Source organism: Denticeps clupeoides, chromosome 2 (assembly GCF_900700375.1).
Source record: "Denticeps clupeoides chromosome 2, fDenClu1.1, whole genome shotgun sequence".
NCBI classification, from domain to species: domain Eukaryota; kingdom Metazoa; phylum Chordata; class Actinopteri; order Clupeiformes; family Denticipitidae; genus Denticeps; species Denticeps clupeoides.
The window spans coordinates 6,187,518-6,208,655 of NC_041708.1; the positions used below are offsets into that span (position 1 = coordinate 6,187,518).

Sequence of the window (21,138 nt, forward strand, 5' to 3'; positions counted from 1 at the left end):
TGTTAAATGCTACAACTACTACTGCCGATAGAGTAACGATACTTATGAAGATGATGATTATTGTTAGTTTTTGTTATAGTTTAATTTATTCATTTGTTTATATGATTATACTACTTATTCATGCAAAATAATACAATCTTTTTTTTTTAACCTCTTTCTTGTATACATGCAGTGGGAGTGAATTCTTTTTACAGGTTATCTTGAATAATGTATAATGTGAATAATGTGAAATGCACATGATAATATCTGTATCTGTGTATGCATGGTCCTCATGACTGATGTACACCGTTTAGAGTGCGTGTATCCTGCACGGTTGGTTCGAGGCAGAGCGAATGGTTTGAGGCGAACTGCCGGAAAGGTTTGAGAGAGCCAGGACGAGACAGGCATAATGGAGAAGATGAGCAGAACAGACTTTCGCTTACGCCTGGTAAAACTCCGGGTGCTCGCCTCAAGATCTCCAGATTCGGGGAACAGTGACACATGCTGACCTACTGAGAGATGATGACCACGCTGACACCAGGGTGTAGGCGATGAAGTTGGCCTTAATACGCCATTTAACTGAATACGGCACCGCACGCTTTATTCTTTCTTTTTTTTACAGCATGGTTTTATATTGAAACTGTGTTTACACCTAGTGTGAGTATAATTAGATTTGATTTAGTCCCCTCAGTTGGTGGGTGATGGGTGATTTTTGCGATAAAAATGACAGATTTTCTCTTGGTAAGCCCCATCCAAGGTCAACATGGGCTTAGTAAGACACTAAATAAGTGAGAGACGAACAAAATTGGCAGGCTGACACATAAATCAGGTGAATTGCATTCCTCGAGCCACTCCACCGTTTAGGACGTGCAGGATAGTAACTGTTTTGTGAGAGATGGCCATTGATTGACGAATGTTTGGTCAGTTCAAAGACTCAGGCAATTCTAAAACTCTGGCCAGACGTAATTTCCCTGTCTCAAAAAGAGAACATGTCCGGAAAAAAAAAAAAAAAAGTACGTCTGGTCACCCTTAATGGGACTTGGTGCTGGCAGTCACTGATTAAAACGGCAGCGTTGTCTTGCACGGGAAACTCTGCCACAAGCAGGTCCTGGAAAACAATTGTGACTTTACATGAAGGATTTTTGGGTCATGTTTCAACACGCGGGATTTGACAAGCAACATCTTGTGGTTGGCATCTCTAATCCGTTCGTTCGCGGGGTACTGGGCCACTCTCGACACAGTGACAACGATTTGTAGGCCAGAAATACGTAGGTGATTGAAAAATTTTTGATTTAACATCAGAAAGGCTAAAATAATTCATGGAGTCAGATAGAGGTCCACTCTTTGCCGACTGATGGGATTCCATCGTTGGACTAATGGGTGGTCCTGTTAACTGGCCACAGTGGGTAGCTAGACATTGATAAAGTGTATGGCAGGCACGCCTGAAGAAGCCAGTGGTTGTGCTATGGTGAATGGAGTGACATGTATGTTGATAAGAACCTGCAGCTACCAATCGAACATAAACAGACAGCGTTATGTGACTGTTTTCCACGAGCGCGCATGACACTGTCAGCCGCGGGCGCCGCGTTCTCCATCTTGTCGCGTTGCTGATGCTAATGCCGCGGTGTGTGTTTGCCAGGCTGTCCCTTCCTTTCTGACGCGGGGCTGTTAGCTCTTCCTTGACGAAGCAGGGGAGCATCCGGCGTGACAGCCGTGGCATGATGCCCCCATGATCTGCCTGCTGTCTGCGCATTTCATGGGGACGGTGGCGCACTGTCAGTCTCGCCCGGAGGAGACGTCATCTCTCCATTCAGGGGGAAAACAATGAAGAAAAAGTGCAGGGGAGGAGAATGAAAAAAAAAAAAAACTTTTTCCAAACCCGCTGTAATCAGCACATCCAGCTACGAAGCCCCCCCGTCGGCTCTTTCCTCCACCTTCACCCCTAATGCAGAGAACCCTTCTGCTCCATCTCAGGCGAAGCTGCACCTCTGTTCCTCCTCCCCTATGTCACCACAGGGAGAGGAATAAAGTGTCCCGGTTTTGGCCACAACAGCATTGACAATGTGACAGCTGTTGCTGGGACACAAATTCACAGACTTCCTTTCTTCTCGCAGTCATCCACAGCCTCCCAAGGCAGCTGGCGAAGGCCCACAGTCACAATCACCGCCTGTTCAACTCGCCCATTCACGCCGTAATCGGCCAGGCAATGACGGACAGGTTGCTGGAGGTTTATTTAAAATTGCGGCAGAATGCTCTACACGCCTCTCGCAGCCAAGCGCATTTGTGCTGCGACGTCGCTCGAGGAGATGGCTGTCGAGGGCTGCGTCGGAAGGTATTCACGGAGGACCATTTTCCTGGTCTTGTTGGTCACCCACTTGTCCCCACTGTGCTTCAGTGAAACGCGACTGAATAATCAGAAATGCATTTTCTGATGATTTTCCTTTTCATTTAAATTTCAACATTTTCAAATGAAAACATACATATACAGACTGACCTTAAATAGACAAATAAATAAAGTTGTTAAAGAGGTTGGATATTAAGAAACTGAAACTGAAAAATTAAGTATAACATAAAGATGCCTCAACTTTTAAGATGTTAAAATAATGGAAATCAACAATGCTGATAATCGGAAAATCAATACATTTTGACTTCTTTAATGTCGAACGATAGTGGATGCTTCTGGGCCCAGACCTCCTCATGTGACCCAGGAGCAGTGCCCCATTTACATTTTAATGAGAACGGAGGACAAGACATCCTGTATTGCATATTTTAACAAGTGCATTAGGCTTTTTTATCACAGTGTATTTAATACACGACATTTAATATGCGGCTAAATCCTGAGCCACAGAGAACCTCTTCTGAATGACAGACAATACATCCATCCCGGAGAGTTAGCAGAGTGCGGCCTTCCTGACCGACTGGTCACGGCAGACCCGAGTTAATACGGCGCAGAGGAGGAGCCACCATTGAGTCGGGAACAGGAAGCGACTGACCTCAATTACAGTATGCAGATAGGAGGCCACCTGCCTGCCGGAGCAACACAGGAAGCGGCGAAAAGCCAGCGCCCCGCTCTCAGATACAAAACAGGTGTTTTCTCCGGGCTGGCGCCGATCTCGGCGCTCTCAAGAGAAGGAGGAGACGGAGTCAAAAGGGTGGGTGGTCTCATCAAAAAGCCGGGAGACAAATACATTCAGTTTGCGAAAGAATCTATTGCAACATTTAGACATAAAAAACAAAAAAAAAAAAAAATAAAGTGAGCTGGTTGTCCCCCAAACATGCTTAAAATCCAGCTATAGCTCCAAAATTTTGGAACGGGTCACCCTAGTCGTCCATTTGAGCTTTTAAAAAAACAGCTGAAATCTATTTCAGTATTTCTATATCGGCCCTTATGACTTTGTACATTTCTTTTAAGTTACAAAACTAATCTAGCTATTAAATGTTTCATTATTACAGTAAATGTTAAGGACATAAGGACATTTTTTAGTTATTGGTTTTATCTGTTGTTATTATTTATTTTATTACTTTGACTGTACAGCACTTTGATGGGATGTCTTCAGGCCGAAGGACACGCATTGAAATGATGCAGTCGCGAACCAGAGTGTAACACACTGTTTGTGAGAGGTAGCTGCTTGCTCGCTTAGTCGCTTCGTTTTGGAAATGTGTTCTATTTTCTGTCTTTTAAACTAGCTTCTTGGCCATTACGTGGATTTTGTTTGCATTGTTGGGTCCAGAACTACCCCCAATACTAAAGAGTATAAGGGCTTCTTAATCATGAAGGTGAAAAAAAGCAAAGTGATTGTCATTGTGAAGCACCACAAGCATAGATACGGTGCACAAAATAAAATGTGTCCTATGCATTTAACCATCACCCTTGGTGAGCAGAGGACAGATATGACAGGTGCCCGGGGAGCAGTGTGTGGGGATGGTCCTTTGCTCAGTGGCACCTCAGTGGCACATTGGCAGTTCGGGATTCGAACCGCTACCCTTCCGATTACGGGGCCACTTCCTTACCTGCTAGGCCACTGCTGGCCCTCAATTTTGGTCCTTTAACAGGCTAGTGGGTAAGAGGACCTCCCATTAGTGCAACGATGGAATCCAACAAAATCCATGCCAGCAGAGGGAGATTCTCTAGTCGTTCTCGCAGCTTTTTACTTCGTTGACTTCTGTCTGGCTTGTGAGTGTCAGAGTGAAGGAACCACTGATGCCACAAAACAAAAACAACTCTGCTGTGCTCTTCCCCAACACCTTATTAGTTGAACAAATGAGATTACAGGCTAAATAATTAATATCATGAGATTAGTACGCCATCGAAAAAAAATAAAAAATAGGCCCAAAGTTCACCAGTGGCAGGAGAGCGCCGTTCCTTTTATTCCCTCTCTCAGAGACCCGTCGTAATAACCGTATCCAGTAATTAGGATATAGAAATCAGACTCTCCCCTGTTTTTCCTGCCATAATCAATCACATTGATAAACCATGCAACACACACCCCCCACCCCCACCCACCCCGGGGCGTGCCATCAGACAAAGCAACTCATCATGGCGTTATTGTGTTCCAACCACCCGGCGCCCCCAAAAGCTGCCTCTATTCCAGGAGGAGCCCTCTATTACACAAGCTGGGAGGCTTATTAAAACAGACACAATGTGTGATTGAAAATAATGGCCCATTGATTCCTACTGCCAGACAACAAGATTTGGCTTGGGCCAAAAGTTTGAACTTTCCTTGCGTTTATATATTTTTTTTGCCTTCGTCTCTTTAAGGGATTAAAGGGGGGGGACGACAACAACAAAATCCTCGCGGTTTAGCTTTCATGTAACACTCTCACAATCTCATTTTGCGGAATGTGGTTCTTAGGTGGCACGGAATGAAGGATAATAAGGACCAAATATATGACTGATGTCAAAAAACAAAGACAGATGGATTACACGCCAAGAAACTGACTGAATCATTTATTGTCGGACTAAAGAAAAAATGCATTTTGTGCGTCTACTTCTACGTTTTGGTAGGCAATATAATATTCCTGGCATACTCCCAACCACTGGCCTTTGGAGACGAGGACATGCATTTCAATTTGCCCGTACACCCGCCGAGGTGGCGTTTCATTAGAAGCTATACCCAGATTTTACAAATTGCTTAATACCTGCCCTGTTCCGCCGCCCTCGGGGGTTTTAATAAAGCGCCATGGCGGGTCACGCCGCTCACTGACCTACCGCTGCTCAGAGACCACAGAGCCGAGCAGCTGCAACTCCTCTATAGGTGGATGGGGGTGTGAGGAAGCAGGGGGGACAAGGGTTGATGGGATATTAATTTCAGCTTTAAGGAATTTGAAGGGTTTAAAGAGCAGGAATGCGGTGATACCTTGACTTTTTAATATCTGCGAGGACGGTATTAAGGCATGGTGGTACCATTATATCTTAATATTAATAGTATAATAGAACATAAAATTATAATTAATAGTGGTTCTTAAACATTTCTCTTACGCTCCCCTTTCATAGAAAGTTGGTTGGTTGGTTGATTGATTGTTTCTCAATTGGCCAGAAATATGTTCTGGAGTAATAACTTTTGTAAATCTCTTTACCAAATGTTGTATTTAGCACCATCTATTGGTATTGCATTTTTGTGTATGACCACAAAACGTGGATATTGTTAGCATTGTTGGGTCCAGAACTACCCCCAATACTAAAGAGTAAGGGCTTCTTAATCATGAAGGTGAAAAAAAGTGAAGTGATTGTCATTGTGAAGCACCACAAGCATAGACACGGTGCACAAAACAAAATGAGTCCTCTGCATTTAACCATCACCCTTGATGAGAAGTGGAAAGACATGACAGACGCCCAGGGAGCAGTGTGTGGGGACGGTGCTTTGCTCAGTGGCACCTTGGCAGTTCGGGATTCGAACCGCTACCCTTCCGATTACAGGGCCACTTCCTTACCTGCTAGGCCACTGCTGGCCCTCAATTTTGGCCCTTTAACAGGCTAGTGGGTAAGAGGACCTCCCATTAGTGCAATGATGGAATCCAACAAAATCCATGCCATGGAAATATGTTCTGGAGTAATAACTTTTGTCAATCTCTTTACCAAATGTTGTATTTAGCACCATCTATTGGTATTGCATTTTTGTGTATGACCACAAAATTTTTCTGGCCAATTTCAGTTCTGGCCAACATGGTACTTTTATCTGGTCACTTTGCAAGTTTGTCATGTCGGCTACAGGCAGGCTTTGTACTTGCAATTTGGAGTGTCCTTCATTTTTGGGACACAAAGGACAATGAATCCGGCACAGTTCAATCAGAGTTTCATGATGTGAAAGGTATCTGTGGTATAGACCATTTTATTTGACAAGGTTGGTGAGGGTAGAGCCTCAAAAAAATGTCATCCACAAAGCCCAGACCTTCGTAGTTCTCATCCTCTGAACAACGGCCCACGAAATGAGACAGAGCTATTGACATACAGTTTTGCTTTATTAAAGAAAGATTATGTCATACAACAATTCATTAAAAAATGAAAGTTGATTTCAATAGGCCTCCATTAAACATGCACTACAGTGAGTCACACCCGTGGTACAACTGTCAAGCCTGGGATTGCCGTCTCCATGCACTTTTACACATACAGCTACTTCATGTGCCATGACTCAAGTTAACCAAAAAAAAAAAAAGTAAATAGTAAGGATGACGCCGGCGAAGGAAAAACATGATTAAAGCTTATATTTCAGATCACTTATTTCTCCATTAGAGTGATTAATGGTGCGGGCTCCTGCCCTGGACCGAAGCAAGGCTTGAAAAATGATGCAATTACCTCTTTTTGAATAGGGAAGGGGAAGGCCCGGCTCACTGTGGATTGTGGGGAGCTGCTCCACCAGTGTCAGGATGAAAATGGGCTTTACATTCTTTTCTCTTTCTGTTCTCCATCCAGTCTTTTCCCGTGAAAAGACGCGGAGGCGTGCTGCGCCGCCATTCGGAATAAGCAGCGCCTGCGGAGGACACCTGGAGTCAAATCCGCCATCAAGCCAACATCAGGGCTAGTGTGCCGCACGCTGGGCCTTTTCTGACGGCCTCTTCCTTTGCCCCGCCAGCACGCTGCATCATGTAAGATTAGCCAATTAAACCAGAAAAATGATGGCACCGTTGCAAAATGGGCTTTTAGAAAAAATGCTGACCTGTCGTTGAGAAAATAAAAGCCAATGTTGCAATCGTTGCAACCTCCATTGACGTGTCTGATGAAGGTTATTCTGATAATTATTAAGATAATAAAAAAAAAATGTCTAGACAGAGAGGTGCATGTGCAAAAACGGTAGAATGGCCACAATGACGGTGACAGAATGAAAGCCTCTCAGAGTGATTTTTTCATGTTTATCTTCCTTCTAAAGAGAGCGGCGTTGAAGGGGAGCTGTTTGGTTTTATAATGAAGGTCTCATTCAGGTGGCTTCAAGCAAAATTCTTCAGGCTGGAGACATTAGCACCGCTCCCCACGCAGTCGTGAGAGGATAATGATCAGGCTTTCGAAAACCTCATTTTATAGGACCCGATAAATTAGAGGCTATGGCTTTGTGTTGGTGCGAAAAGACAACATAAAATCCATCTGCCTATTGTTGTAACACTGAATATATCAAAGTATATCTGTGTTGTTGATTTTAAAGCTATTTCACCACATCTATTTTTAAATACATTCAATTAAAAGCAAAAACTGAGTGAACACAAGAGAAATTTGACAAGCGAGACACACACAGACCAGCCCCATAAACTGTTTAACATATGCTGATGGCACAAAACAGCATAACATCTTGTCTTTGTGTCAACGCATAATGAGTTGCTTGCAAATATTTACCAGCAAGCATCATATGGGAGTCAAAACTCCCAGTTGGCATTCATGTTCATGTTCCTGGAATATCACAGTCGGGGACATTTTACGATATTTATGATGAGATAGAAAAAAGAAATATCAATTGCAGGAAACATCCAGTAGAATTTATTAGTCTAAAGAAAAAAATCTTTTTCTAACCTTCACATAGAGCATTTAATCACCTTGTCCCAGGAGAAAAGTTTAAAAAGTGGCTTGTCTCCACCCAAATAACAGGCGATTTGTAGTATGGTTATATAATCCATCCATCCATCGACTGCTGCATCCATTTCTCCCTCCATCCTTTTATCCATCCATCCATTTATTCGGTCATTAATTCCCCCATTTTCTTTTCATCCATCTATTCCGGCATCCTATTTTCCAGCCCTTCATCCATCCATTCTTCCTGCACTCATGAAGGAAGGAAGCTGTCAGCAAGCACAATGCAGGAACAACAAACACGACACACACACACGCATGCACACACATCACAGTTTGATCTTTACTACATGGTAGCTGTCTATGGTGCTGATCCATAGACAGGAAGTTTTTAAGCAGTGCAATTATGTTTCTTTCTTTCTTCCAGCCCATTTTGATTAACGTTCTCTTCCCTCTTCTCCAAATGTGCACTACTGAAAAACAAGTGTAATTTGGTTTAGCTCTAACAATACCAGGGGCTGTGCCGAGCGGCTCATTGCCTGCCATCTGCCTCCTATCGATGACCTGCGCAATTTTGCACCGAAAAAGGTTGTAAATGACCTCGCCCAGCCAGGGCGCCACCTGTTTCGTGGAGTCTCTTAAAACCTCCGGTCCATCGAGAGCAAAAGCAGCCCTTCTCATTGGTGTGCCTGAGTTCTATGCCACGCCGTACTCCAAAGGCTTTGTCCAAGTCATCTTCTCCAAATGATACCACGATTACCTGCGACCTTGGGTCGGGTGAGTGGGATTGTAGGAGTGCAGACATCTCGCAATGTCAGCACCTCGTCTTTCCTTGTGCTGCTTAGCAACCGTGCTAAGAGCTTCATCATACACAGAAGAGTTCAGAAACAGAAACGCTGGCTAAATAAAAAAAAAAATTAAGTAATCCATTGCGGATAATATTTCAGCAGATTACAGCAGATTTCATTGGTTTGTGTACATTACGTCAGTTCTGAAATATTCGGTGTCACTGATTGATTCAATTTAGTTTAGCCAGTGTTCAGTTCTTAAAGGTACATGATTGCACTGAAAAAAGTCAACCGTAGCTGGTATTTGTTTAATGTGTTTTTTCTCATTAAATTTGTTAAAAATATTAGTTTGCTCTTTTAAACTAAGCTGTCTAATTTATTTTTATTTTTATAATACTACTAAGAGCAGGTTTGGTTTATTCACATTATGACAATGCTACAATATTAGATTTTTAAGGCAGTCTTCACTTTTTTCAGTGCATCATCTAAACATAAATCCAAAATTTTCCACTAAGGTGTTTTTGTGCCGTTGACAGCAGTGGCCATTTCTGAATATTATTAGACGTCCTCTGGACAGGCACCTATTCCACCCACAGCAAAAATGACACCGTGTTCTAGTGTCTGTAACCACACCAAACTAGCAGTGATGGAATCAATTGTCTGTCAGAGATTTCCGAGGCTGCAGTAAGCAAAAGTGAGGCAGGCCTAAATGGGAAAAAAGTCACACATTTTGCATTCCCATCGCAGCACTGCATAAATTGCAATGCTTGATATATAATTATTGTCTTGCCGCTGGTCACAAGGCATGGAAGGAGGACGCTTGACTTCACAAGACGGGCTTTACTAAAAATACAAGGACAATACATGGCACAAGGTACATAGACGTGGACTAAGGAATACGTGACAGAATGACCGGGCCATAAACTTCTCCCCCGGACTGGCTGAGGCACCGCAGGTGATGGATGGTTCCTTTTCCCTGGTCCAAGGTTTTGGTCGTTGGTTTTAACTGGCTGCAGGGTCCCGATGCCCACCCTTCTGTCTCAACGGCTGCGCTTCTATTCCCAAGCAGGGTCTGGCATGGTCCACAGGCTGGTGGAGGTGCAGACGTCCGAGGCCTTTAGCAAGACCTTGGTGGTCCGTGAAGATTCACAGTGGTGTCAAGGTGGCCCGTCGCATTGCCCATGTTCCCATGACTTCAGGCGCCTTTGGAGGGGGGATACTTCTAGGACTCAGGCATTAGTAGGGCCTCCGGTCCCATATTACTAGACCAGAGTTTGTATTGTGCGTATGAATGCTTCTCGTTGTGTGTTAACTTGAAGAAACTTCTGAAGTGCACACAGTGACCCAGCGGCATTCAAAGCATCCACACCCCCATAAAATCCTGAAATATTTAGTTCCCTTGTCTAATTGGGATAATATGGGCTATTCTATTGTATTCTATGTATTTATTTATTTATTTATTTTAATGATTTCCTTCATTCAGATCATTATTTTTTCTTTTTTGGCACTCACCCCACGCTGAAATGATCAATGCAATATCGTTTCAGCATATAATTTCTGCAATGGTGGTGTGGAAATTTCATGGTTAAATGGCTCTCCACGCATAAAGGCCGGTAATAACCAAGCCATCTGGATGATGGTTAAGCAAAGCTATTGATGAGAGTGCGGGAGATATGATCGGTAAACGTTAATGCTGCACTCAACGCCGCCACCGCCGCATTTTTCAGCTCTCAGTTTGGGGCACGCCATTAACCTTTCGGAAGCACAAGTCCTACATCGGAACATGACATAATGAGGCAGCCGGTCGAAGCAAAGGCTACGTTATGGATCTAGCGCAAACAAAATTACACACCACAAGTCAGTCAAGGGTTTCCACCCCATTTCATGCAGCCCATGTCTCAGGCCCCTGAAGATGGAACAATGGGTCTGAAGGGGGAGGCAGGCGAGACCGGAACCATTGACAATCTGTGGCATGACTGCCAGAGAACAAAAAAATGAGCAAATCATCTCTTGTGTCTTAACGAACGAGAACCTTATCAAGCAAGAAATGAACTTGTTGGAGTATAATGGCAATAAGAGCTCATGAGCTTAAGCAGCAGGCTGTAGCAAAACATATTGGTGTGGACCACAAAATTCCCCAAACAATTTGGGGGGAAAAAAAGAATTATAATCGAGGACATCTTACAGGGATTTTATTTGCATAAATTATACAGTGGGGTGAGACATAAGGGAAGAAGTTAATTTTACATGATGCTTCAGAATACAAATTGGGACCTGGAGCACAACAAGTTAGAGCCAACCTCTGCCCATCAATCAACCAAGCAAGCAGGACTCTTTGGGACCCAGATATGCTTGGACCATGCTACCTACTGCACTGCAAGCCTGTAAATGGCTTGTTGGTCCATACACAAGACCCCTTTTCACCTCTTTTCAACATTGTATATAGTGCTATCTATCCATTGTGTCTTATAAATTTTATTTTACAGTTAGTTCTTCACAATCTCTGCACTTGGGGAGGTGTTTGCTAATGGCAGCGCGGTGCGGATGATGTGTTGAAAAGAAGCAGCCATTAAGGCACAGTTGGCCCCTTATAATCGAAATGTGAGGATCCAGCTGTCCAATGTCGGGCCACGCTCAGGGTCCGGCTGCATTAACGGCCCTCAGAATGGCATCACTCACTGCTGCCAGCAGCGTTGCCAAGTCTGCCACCTCACATGTACAGTAGTTTCACGGGGAACACACATACGAACACACCAACACCAACACACACACACACCCAAATAGAAGAGCTCCAGCTAAATGAATATGAAAGCAAGTGATTTCGGTGATTTATGACATATCAGATCATTGACAAAAAAGCTACCGACCACACCTGCCAAGGGCGTGTTTGGGTTACACCCAATTCTTTCCAACCCCATTCTGGATTAGCCATGTGCCCCAGCATGCATGGTGCTGGAAGGACGCCTTCACCGGGCATGATCATGCACCAACTGCAAGATATTAAAACATAATTGCTTCCGTTCGGAGTGCTCGATCGACTTTACCAATTTCCGATTGAATGCATCGTGAAACAACAGATCTTTTTGCTAAGATCACAGAAAGTGTGCTTTTGATTCCAAAGGAAACTTTAGATCAGCTTTGAGGTAATGTGTGATCACATTTCTGAATCTCATTATTGTAATTTCTCCACCGCAGCGAAACCGTCCTCAGAGTGTGAGAGATCGATGGGACTCTCCTCTCAGAAAGGTAGGTGAACTAATTATAATTAGAGTTGTTTAGCCAATTCTTGCCACATTTTAACAAAATGAGGAGGAAAGCGCAAGTCACACTATGGACCAGTTTTCATATTTTTGACAATTAGTCACTTTAGTAATCTATAGAGTCTCACTAAAAAAAGACAGTAGAGTGTTACAGAAGAACACTGTGTAGGGAGAAATCTCCCATGGGTCCTACCAAAAAACAAGAAAGTGAGACATGAAAAATACATGTAAAATACCCACAGGCTTAATGAACTCATGTTGGATGTCTGTTTGAGATGAGAGGAATAAAAATCAAATCAAACATCCTCTGGCTGGCATAACATTGGAGACCCTTACAGACTCAGATTGTTGTTAACCCCACCTTCTGTCTGCATCCCATCGCCTTGTTTTAAAGGGACTGTTGTTTTGTTGTAAATATGCTAATTCCCTTCCCTTATTAACCCAGACAAGCCAGAGAAAGGTCCTTGGGTGGATTCATTAAATTTGGAATCGACAAAACCCAAATTTAGTGTGTATGGTGGATGCTCAGGAGAAAAAAAAAGTTCTAGCAGAGAGGGATCCAGAGGAGATAATTGTTGCGCCCAACAAATTGCATGTGTAATGCCTAAAACGAGGAAGTATGGTGTTGCATTAAAGTGGTTTCGGAAATAAGTACGGCCTGGCTAAGAATGGGCTTGGGGTGTAATTCAGTAAAACAAAAAAGCAAAAAAAGGCCCAGGTGCCAAATCTGGAAGGAAACGTGTACTTTTGCCACCTTGCCACATTTTTCGACCCCCCCTTTACCAATAAGAGCCTCCAAAAATGAAACCTATTCCTTTACCGTCATCATTATACGCAGACTGCAATGCTTTACTTCAGGGAAAGCAGGGAAAGTTGTCCGACCCTTTTTGTGTAACTCGGCGCGGCGCCTGTTCCTGTCCCGGATAATGTACAGCCGGTGGGGCTCAATCACTTGCCGCAATAAAGGCCGGGGCACAGCACTTTAAAAAAAACACAGTCTGGACAAGGCCAACAGAACAAAAAAAAGAGAGAAGGAAAAGCGTTTCTCTCTGACACGAAGGTGAGCGTAGGGAAGCAACAAAGCCGAGATCTGCCGAGAGCCGGCCCCCCGGTCGCAGGATCCAGAGCTTTAATCAGGACGGGACGGCAGGAGAGCCCATTTACATCCACCGGTGGCCGAAGCCTGGGTGCGCTCAGACGGGAGGAAGAACAGACGGGAGGCATGGCTGGCAGTGCCGCCTGGTGGGCGGATGATCACATCTGGCGCCGCTCTTTGTCGCGTCTCCATTGCTGGAGCTACGAGGTAGCGGCGTTGGACAACAGAAACGGGGGGAACCAGGGGAAGGCATTTTAAACGAGGGGGTTCTCAGCATCAGACGCGAAACTCAAAATGCAGGCTTTGTTCTCGTTGCCGGTTTTGGCCGGTCACGGGGTGGCATGTTCAGTCGGGCCCTGCTTCTAATGAACTTTTCAGAGCAATGTTCAAGCTTGCACAATGAATTTGTTTTGTATTTGCTGGGCTTGTCTGGTATCTGTGGTGTCAACACCATTCACAACGTGGGAGCAGGAGATGCATCACTGAATCGAAAAATTGCTAAAACACAAAGGCGGATTCCCCTTTTTTCGGACTTGATTAAGTACAAATGCCCCGAACGTGACAATCAATATTCTGAAAGGGCTGGAAAACTTCTGAGGTAAAAAAAAAAAAAAAGATCTGCTGCACGGATTAGATGCTAATAATAAAAGACGGCAAAGTTTAATGTTTTCCCACGTGGTGACCGTTCCAAGGTGATAAGTGGCTTCAAACAAAACTCTGTTTATCTGAAGCCTTTTGGCGCATCGCTTAGTTCCCGCAGATGCCGCGTTCATCTTTAAACCGCGGCATCACCATACATCACCGTTCTCAGCACTATATTATCAGCACGTGCTTTTTAATTAAAGCCATAGATTGGTGTGAATCAATAGTGCTGTCTGTGATCAGTAAACAGATTTGTCTCGTAAAAAATTAAGAAAAAAATACATATAAATATATATATATATAAAAGCTCTGCTGGCGCATATGGACTTTACTTTACTTATGGAGTAATACAATGCATGTTGAGATGAAAACAGGGCCGGTGCTGCGGCTCTTACTGCCATCCCGTTCACACAGGAACGCAAGGGTCGTCCGCCGCTGTTTCCAATTAAACGCGCCGTCATTTGGAGCCTCGGGAGCAAACGGAGCTTTAAACACGACGGGTGGGGGGTGAAATAGAGGCGGCTGCCGGGCCGCATGCCGCGCCATTCAGAAAGTGGGCAGCAGAGATATTGGTCTTGTCCAGTCCCTGATTACAGCTCCATTGGAGCATTTTGTGTTTGGTGTCTGGGGGGCAAGGGATTCCTTTACCCACATCTGCTTTTTTTTTTGCAGCTGTAATGTCTGACTGCAGTGAGAGCTGACAGAGCAGAAAACATGCGCGCACACACACACACACACACACACACACACACAGAATACTCCACTCCATGTTGGCCATTCGATTGTGTCAGTGACATGATGATGAACTGTGTGTGTGGTAGAAAGACACGTGCCTGTGAACCAGAATTCCACTTACAACCCTCAGCATGACACTTAACCCTGAGTGTCTCCAGGGGGACAGTTCCTGTAACTACTGATTGTAAGTCACTGTGGATAAGGGCATCTCATAAATGGCACAATGTGTGAAATGCAAAAGCAGCAAGAGTTTCAACTCTGACTACTGGACTGGTATAAAAAGATCTTGGGATGACCAAACGTTTGGGCAAGCTCTTTATTCCATACTGTTAAATGAAATGACAACATTAATGATGAAGTCAAGAAACCATGATGGAGCCATTTTGAAGAGTTCAATGCAATAAACAAATTTAGTATTTGTTGAATCAGGAGAAATTGAAGTATGTTTGATGAATCTGTTTTTTTAAGAGTTGTCTCTTTTTACCTTCATGGCTGCTTTGTTCACCATTGTTATCATCATCATCATGAGATTCTCATTAAAATAAGAAAGTGTTCAGCATAAGCCTTCAGGACTGTTGGAAACCGTCCCCATTGGAGAGATGCAAATATTCAACTTGGTAGTGGCAGTAGCCTAGTGGGTAAGACACTCGCCTATGAACCAGAAGACCCAGGTTCAAATCCCACTTACTACCATTGTGTCCCTGAGCAAGACACTTAACCCTAAATTGCCTCAGCGGGGGGACTGTCCCCAGTCTTATAATTGCCGTAAATGTAGATGTAAATGTTTGCCTTGCTTGTGTCAGGGTTCGGCCTGGAAAGGGTTACTCCGGATGTTTGTCCTGTGTTACTATAATTCCTGATTGTTTTCAACTATGTCTTCCTGTATACAGCTGCCCTGTTTGTTTCTGTTCGCCATCAGCTCGTTCTTTAGTGATATTTCCCCTGTCATGAGCGCCATGAAAAAAAAATCCTGTCGAATGACATTGTGAATATGCATCTTCTTGCCATGTCTCGCCATGTCTGGCCACCGTGACGGTTTGTTAATTTAAGAGTAGTACACTACCTCCCATGTGTTATTTTAGTCCTGTGTCTTCAGTTTTGTTCTATATTCCAAAACTTTTGACTGGTAGTGTACTTATTAGCGAGATATGGAAAATGAGTTACTGCTTTCCTATCATACAGAATAGAAATGCACATGTGTCCACGAGCGATAGTGTATGTAGTGTACGTGGAACCACCGTCAGCATCAATTGGCAGAGGAAGAAGGAATTACAAAGCTGTGCTGGGCGAGCACCTATGCCCGAGAACGGCATTAGCATTCCGCACCAGAGCCGCTCCTCATAATGAAGTCTTCTGCAGTGACCAGTCAATGACAACACAGTCGAATGGAAAACAACATCAAACCAGAAGAGAGAGAAAGAGGGAGGAATTTTTACCCGGGAACAGGAATGGGCGGGAGAGATGACAGAGAGATTTGGGGCCAAGGCCGGATCATGAATACAAAGCACATGCAACAAGGTTGCGGAATTAAGCATTGCAGCATTAAGAAACACTTGAAAATTAACACCTTTCCCTTTACTGTGCTTTTCTCCCCACTAAGGCTTTGTCATCTTGTTACGGAAAGGCAATTACTGATAGCAGCCGGCATTTGTTTTGGACAAGAAACGATCCAGACGTTCTCTGGCATGTTCTTAATAGCCTCCACTAATTTTGTGTCTGTCATCAATTACAGAGATGTGCTTTGTTTGAGGAACACTCTGAGAATATAGAAAATACAGGCCCTTGGGCTGAATAGCAAAGAATTGATTAAAGATGTATAAAAGGGAGGAATACTGAATGCAATGTGATTGTAAACATGTCTTGATTAGAACTGGGAAGTTCTGGGCAAGTAGCTTTTAAATAGAAACTTTAAAAAGGCTGGTAGTAGCCTAGTGGGTAACACACCAGCCTATGAACCACAGAAGACCACAAAGTCACAAGTTTAAAACCCCACTTACTACCATTGTGTCCCTGAGCAAGACACTAAATATTGCTGCAGAGGGACTGTCCCTGTAACTATTGATTCTAGGTCGCTCTGGATATAGGCCTCTGATAAATACTGTGAATGTAAATTATGGATTTGGAGGAATCAAATTCAGGAGGCAATTTTAATCGTTGCTTCTTTAACTCCAAGGCTGATTTGCACACTATTGTTATCATGATAAGCAGCTTCATAATATTAAAAAAATCATCCCTATTGGTTTTGCTGCCTTGAAATATAGAACATTTAGCTTCGGTTACATTTTTAATACATCACCTCACATGTTGCTTCATAGTTTTAGGTCTTTGTTTTTGTTCAATTGTGTAAAAAAAGTAAAAAGTTAAAGTAAAAAGCTTGAAACGTGTCCTCTGCATTTGTCACATCACCTTTAGTGAGCAGTGGGCAGTAGGTATGGTACCTTGCTCAGTTGCACCTTGGCAGTTCAAGATTTTCACCCACCACCCGCGGATTATCCGTCCTGCTAGGTCACGACTGTCCCCCAACTGCCCCAGAAAAAGAGTAAGTAGGTGTGAGAAACTGTGACGGTAACATAAATTGATGAGCGCCATATTAACGGCCCACGACTGTCACCTTGGCCACACATGGCGTGAACATCCTGTTCTTGATCGCAACGTTCCGATAACTCATCCACTCTGACAGGGTGATTTAAAGCCGGCTGCCGGCTCGGGCCGCTGCTGCCGCGTGGCGGAGGGCAGGAAGGGGGCTCCAGACCCCCCCTGGCTGGGACAACACAGCTGAGCCGGGTCAAAGCAGGGAGCTGAGTTGTGACTTTTCAGACAAAGCGTCTGCAAATGTTCTTGGACGCGGGGACGGAGAGGTTAAACAGAGTTATAGCACTTAGCATTACGGGCCTTTCGTAGCTCATAATTGTCACAACCGGGCAAACTTTGGCGTGGGTTGCCCTCGCTGTTGGAAAACATCTCCGGGGCTGGACGGATCACTCTGGCAGACCTTCAGACTGTGATGCTTATCAGACCAGATTAGAACACGATTCCGAGTCTCTTCCAGGAGGCATGGGGTCATTACATTTTCATCATTCCAGGAGCAAATGCCAGCTCGGATCAAGCGTTCGCTACCTGGCCCAGAGTGCCTGGCCGTGGGAGCTGAGAGAAATGTGCTGAAGTGCATCTCTCGCCCGACGTCCAATGTGCTGACACTGTCGGGACTGTGGGAACACCAATGCTTCACGTGTGACGCAGATGAACTAGATGTCAGCAAACTGGCCAAGAAGCATCAGGCAAACTCTACAAAGGGAGAAGAACCTTGCTCCTTGCTATTTTTTCCTCTCCCAAGTGGAACACTCTGATAAGGTGCCGAGATGTTAGTGGTGATAAAGTGAAAAGGCTGAGTATGTGAGAAAAGGAACTCATTTTTTTGAGCAGGGTATCCTAGGATGCTCCCATTCAATCTTGTTCCACATAATGAAGTCGTTGGATTCTGTCACCATGTCTCCATCATCATCATCATCACAACACCAGTCCATGGATTGTGTTTGGGACAATGGCGTCCACCAATTCTTTATAGCAGTGTTGTTTGATTCATTGCCCTCACTGTTTGAATATTGAGTTGAGTGTGAAACCTCTGTGGCTGATCAGAATCAGTACTTACTCGGGAGAAATGAAAACAAGGACTGGATTTGGATTCAAGGTCCAGAGGACTGTGCAGAACATGTGACAGGATGAGACAACCAGAGAGGAGACAACAAGGGGCCAGGGAATGTCATTGAGATTCATCAAAGTCAAGTCAAAAGGCCACGGGTACTGCAAAGTAGGTGTGTACCTTGTTAAATTAATCTCAACTTGAGGTGACTATCATCGGGTACCAGTGACTGATAGAATCTGAAAGACTGGAATCTACAATATTTATATGGACGCCCCTGATGGCCTGGTAGCCTGTTCCTTACTTTTCATTTGTAACCCATCAGCGGTAAAAAAAATAAAGAAATAACATCGTTGTCGTCACCCGTCATCTCTTTCTTAATCTATCACCTGGACACCACCCCCCTGCTCATGCCAGCTATCCGACTGCAGTTGGCTGGGAATGTCTGGAACGTTGCCTCACGAATTTTAATGAGGCCTGCAGCCAACTGGGCAGCCTGGTGTCAATTTCTCAGCCAGCGAATCGCTGTCACTTTTGCTGTGCCGTTCCAAAGCGAGAAGTCCAAGAAGTCACCCCAGCGTTCACCGCTCTCACATGAATCTGCAGCGCTGGAGCCACAGGCGGCGTCGGAGGTTTTCCCAGGTTTCCGCTCCTGATCCATACCTTCCCTCCCAAGTGGCAGCGTCTCTAAGAAAGGCAGCTGAAAGCGGCAGGCTGCCAGACATTTCGCTCTCTGGAGTGGCCCGACCTTTCAAAGTCAAATTGCATCTATCTCCTCAAGGAATTTTTTTTTTCTCCTTCCTTCTGAGTGTTCCCAGGGAAGCTCCGATGGACAGTCCCTGACTGCGTGGGAGGGGGAAAGCAGCAGTCTGGTGGACCAACCCCGTCGAGCAGCTTTTCAGCTCAGCTACAGGGCTGCGGACGCTGGCCGAAGCCCAGGGAGAACTCCCAGTGTGCTTTTCCTGTTTACGGGGATCTGAGGACTGACAAACGTAGCCTGATGGGCTGCTTGTGGCCAGTGAAAGGTTGGAGGAAGTGGACCGGAGGGTCAGGAGTGGAGGGATGTGTTAGAGGAATAAAAAAACCTTTCATGAGACATTTATTGTAGAACAAGGTCACCTTGGTGACAGTTCTGAGACTTGTTTCCAGCTTGTTTAATTCAGGCAAAGACCTAGATATCAAAAAGCAAACTGAGCAAACTATCACTCCCATATGGCTGAATTTCAAAATTATGAAACCAGAGGTGGAAAAAGTAATGTAATTATGTAAAAGTATATTTACTTAAATTCTACTCAAGCAAAAGTAAAATCTAAAAATGTACTTCAGTAAAAGTAAAAACTAATTTAATTTACTCTGAGTAAAAGTAACTTAAGTAACTTAGAATTCTACACACAACACCCCATAATGACAAAGTGAAAAAAGTTTACTTGAGATTTTGACAAATGTATTTCAAATAAAAAAACTGAGAAAGCACATGTACATAAGTATTCACAGCCTTTGTCATAAAACTCAAAACAGAGCTCAGGTACCTCCTGTTTCTCCTGATCATCCTTGAGATGTTTCTGCAGCTTAGTTGGAGACCACGTGTGGAGAAAACACATGATTTTATATGATTTGGAAAGGCACATGTCTGTCTATATAAGGTCCACAAATGACAGGTCATGTCAGAGCACAAACCAAGCAAGAAGTCAAAGGAATTGTCTATAGAGCTCCGAAACAGCATTATCTTGAGGCACAAATCTGGAGAAGGTTACAGAAAAAAATCTGCTGTTTTGAAAGTCCCAATGAGCACATTGGCCTCCATGATCTGTAAGTGGAAAAAGTTAAAAACCACCAGGACCCTCCCTAGGGCTGATTGATCAGGGAAGAAAGTCAGGGACCAAGAACCTGATGGTCACTCTGTCAGAGCTCCAGAGAGGACAGAGGAGAAACTTCTAGAAGGACAACTATCTCTGCAGAAATCAGGCCAGTATGGTACAGTGTCCAGACGGAAGCCATTTCTTGGTAAAAGGCACATGGCAAATTACGCCAAAAGCCTCTGGTCTTTGGTGTGAATGCCAGGCATCACATTTTGAAGAAACCAGAAACCATTTAAAAAGACTTGAGGCTGTTATTGCTGCCAAAGGTGCATCAACAAAGTGTTTAGCAAAGCGTGTGAATACATGTGATGTACATGTGCTTTCTCATTTTTTTTTTTTTTTATTTAAATAAATTTGCCAGAACCTCAAGTAAACTTTTTTTCATGTTGTCATTACTGTGTAGAATTCTGAGTGAAAAAAAAGCATTTAATCCATTAATAAAATGTGAAAGACACTTAACCCTAAATTGCTCCAGGGAAACTGTCCCTGTAATACTGATTGTAAGTCGCTCTGGATAAGGGCGTCTGATAAATGCTGTAAATGTAAATGTGAAAAAACTGATGCGCTGTGAATACTTCCCGGATAGGCTATTCTACTTACTACCACATGCTTTCATGCAGCAAGTTGTAAAAGTTTAGGCTACAGACACTCAGCATTGAAGATTTCGGAAGATTTCATTACAAGTATCAGAATAACTCGAAGAATTCCAGGATATTTTGCCCAGATGCAATACTGCTATTTTCTGTCTGGCTATTATGTAGGCTGGTAGTGAACTGGCTCTAGGACCAGGAGGCGATGCCTTGTTTCATAGTGAGGTGCTGCTGTCCGCACTCTCAGAGATTTGCCATGCGCAAACACCTTCACAGTTTTCTTTCACTTCAGGAGTTTTTTTTTCCATTTACATTATTTTTTACTCAGTAACGAGGATCTTTTCCAGTGTAGCAAAGTAATATATTTGGGTCAAAATGTACTTGATTAAAAGTAAAATTACCCATTAAAAACTTTGGAAATAACTTTACAAAACATAATAATGATGCAGGGATGGAGTTTCTATCTTTGGTTGCTTTTCCTCCACACACGTTAATGTCGAGATGCTGCTGGTGATGCCCTGGTGGGCAAGGAAGCGGACTCATATCCCCCAAGGTG

The 21,138-nt window shown here is 43.9% G+C and overlaps 1 protein-coding gene and 1 long non-coding RNA gene across 3 annotated transcripts in view; one reads left to right on the forward strand and one right to left on the reverse strand.

Moving 5' to 3' along the window:
- grid1b (glutamate receptor, ionotropic, delta 1b) overlaps positions 1 to 21,138 on the reverse strand; it is a 231,555-nt gene that overhangs the window by 48,082 nt on the left and 162,335 nt on the right. The gene's annotated exons all lie outside the window — the stretch shown is intronic.
- Positions 1 to 21,138, forward strand: part of LOC114784315 (uncharacterized) — a 94,708-nt gene that overhangs the window by 22,032 nt on the left and 51,538 nt on the right. Inside the window, exon 3 of the long non-coding RNA XR_003748844.1 lies at positions 11,956 to 12,006. This is a non-coding gene — a long non-coding RNA (uncharacterized LOC114784315). The remainder of the gene's footprint in view (positions 1 to 11,955; positions 12,007 to 21,138) is intronic.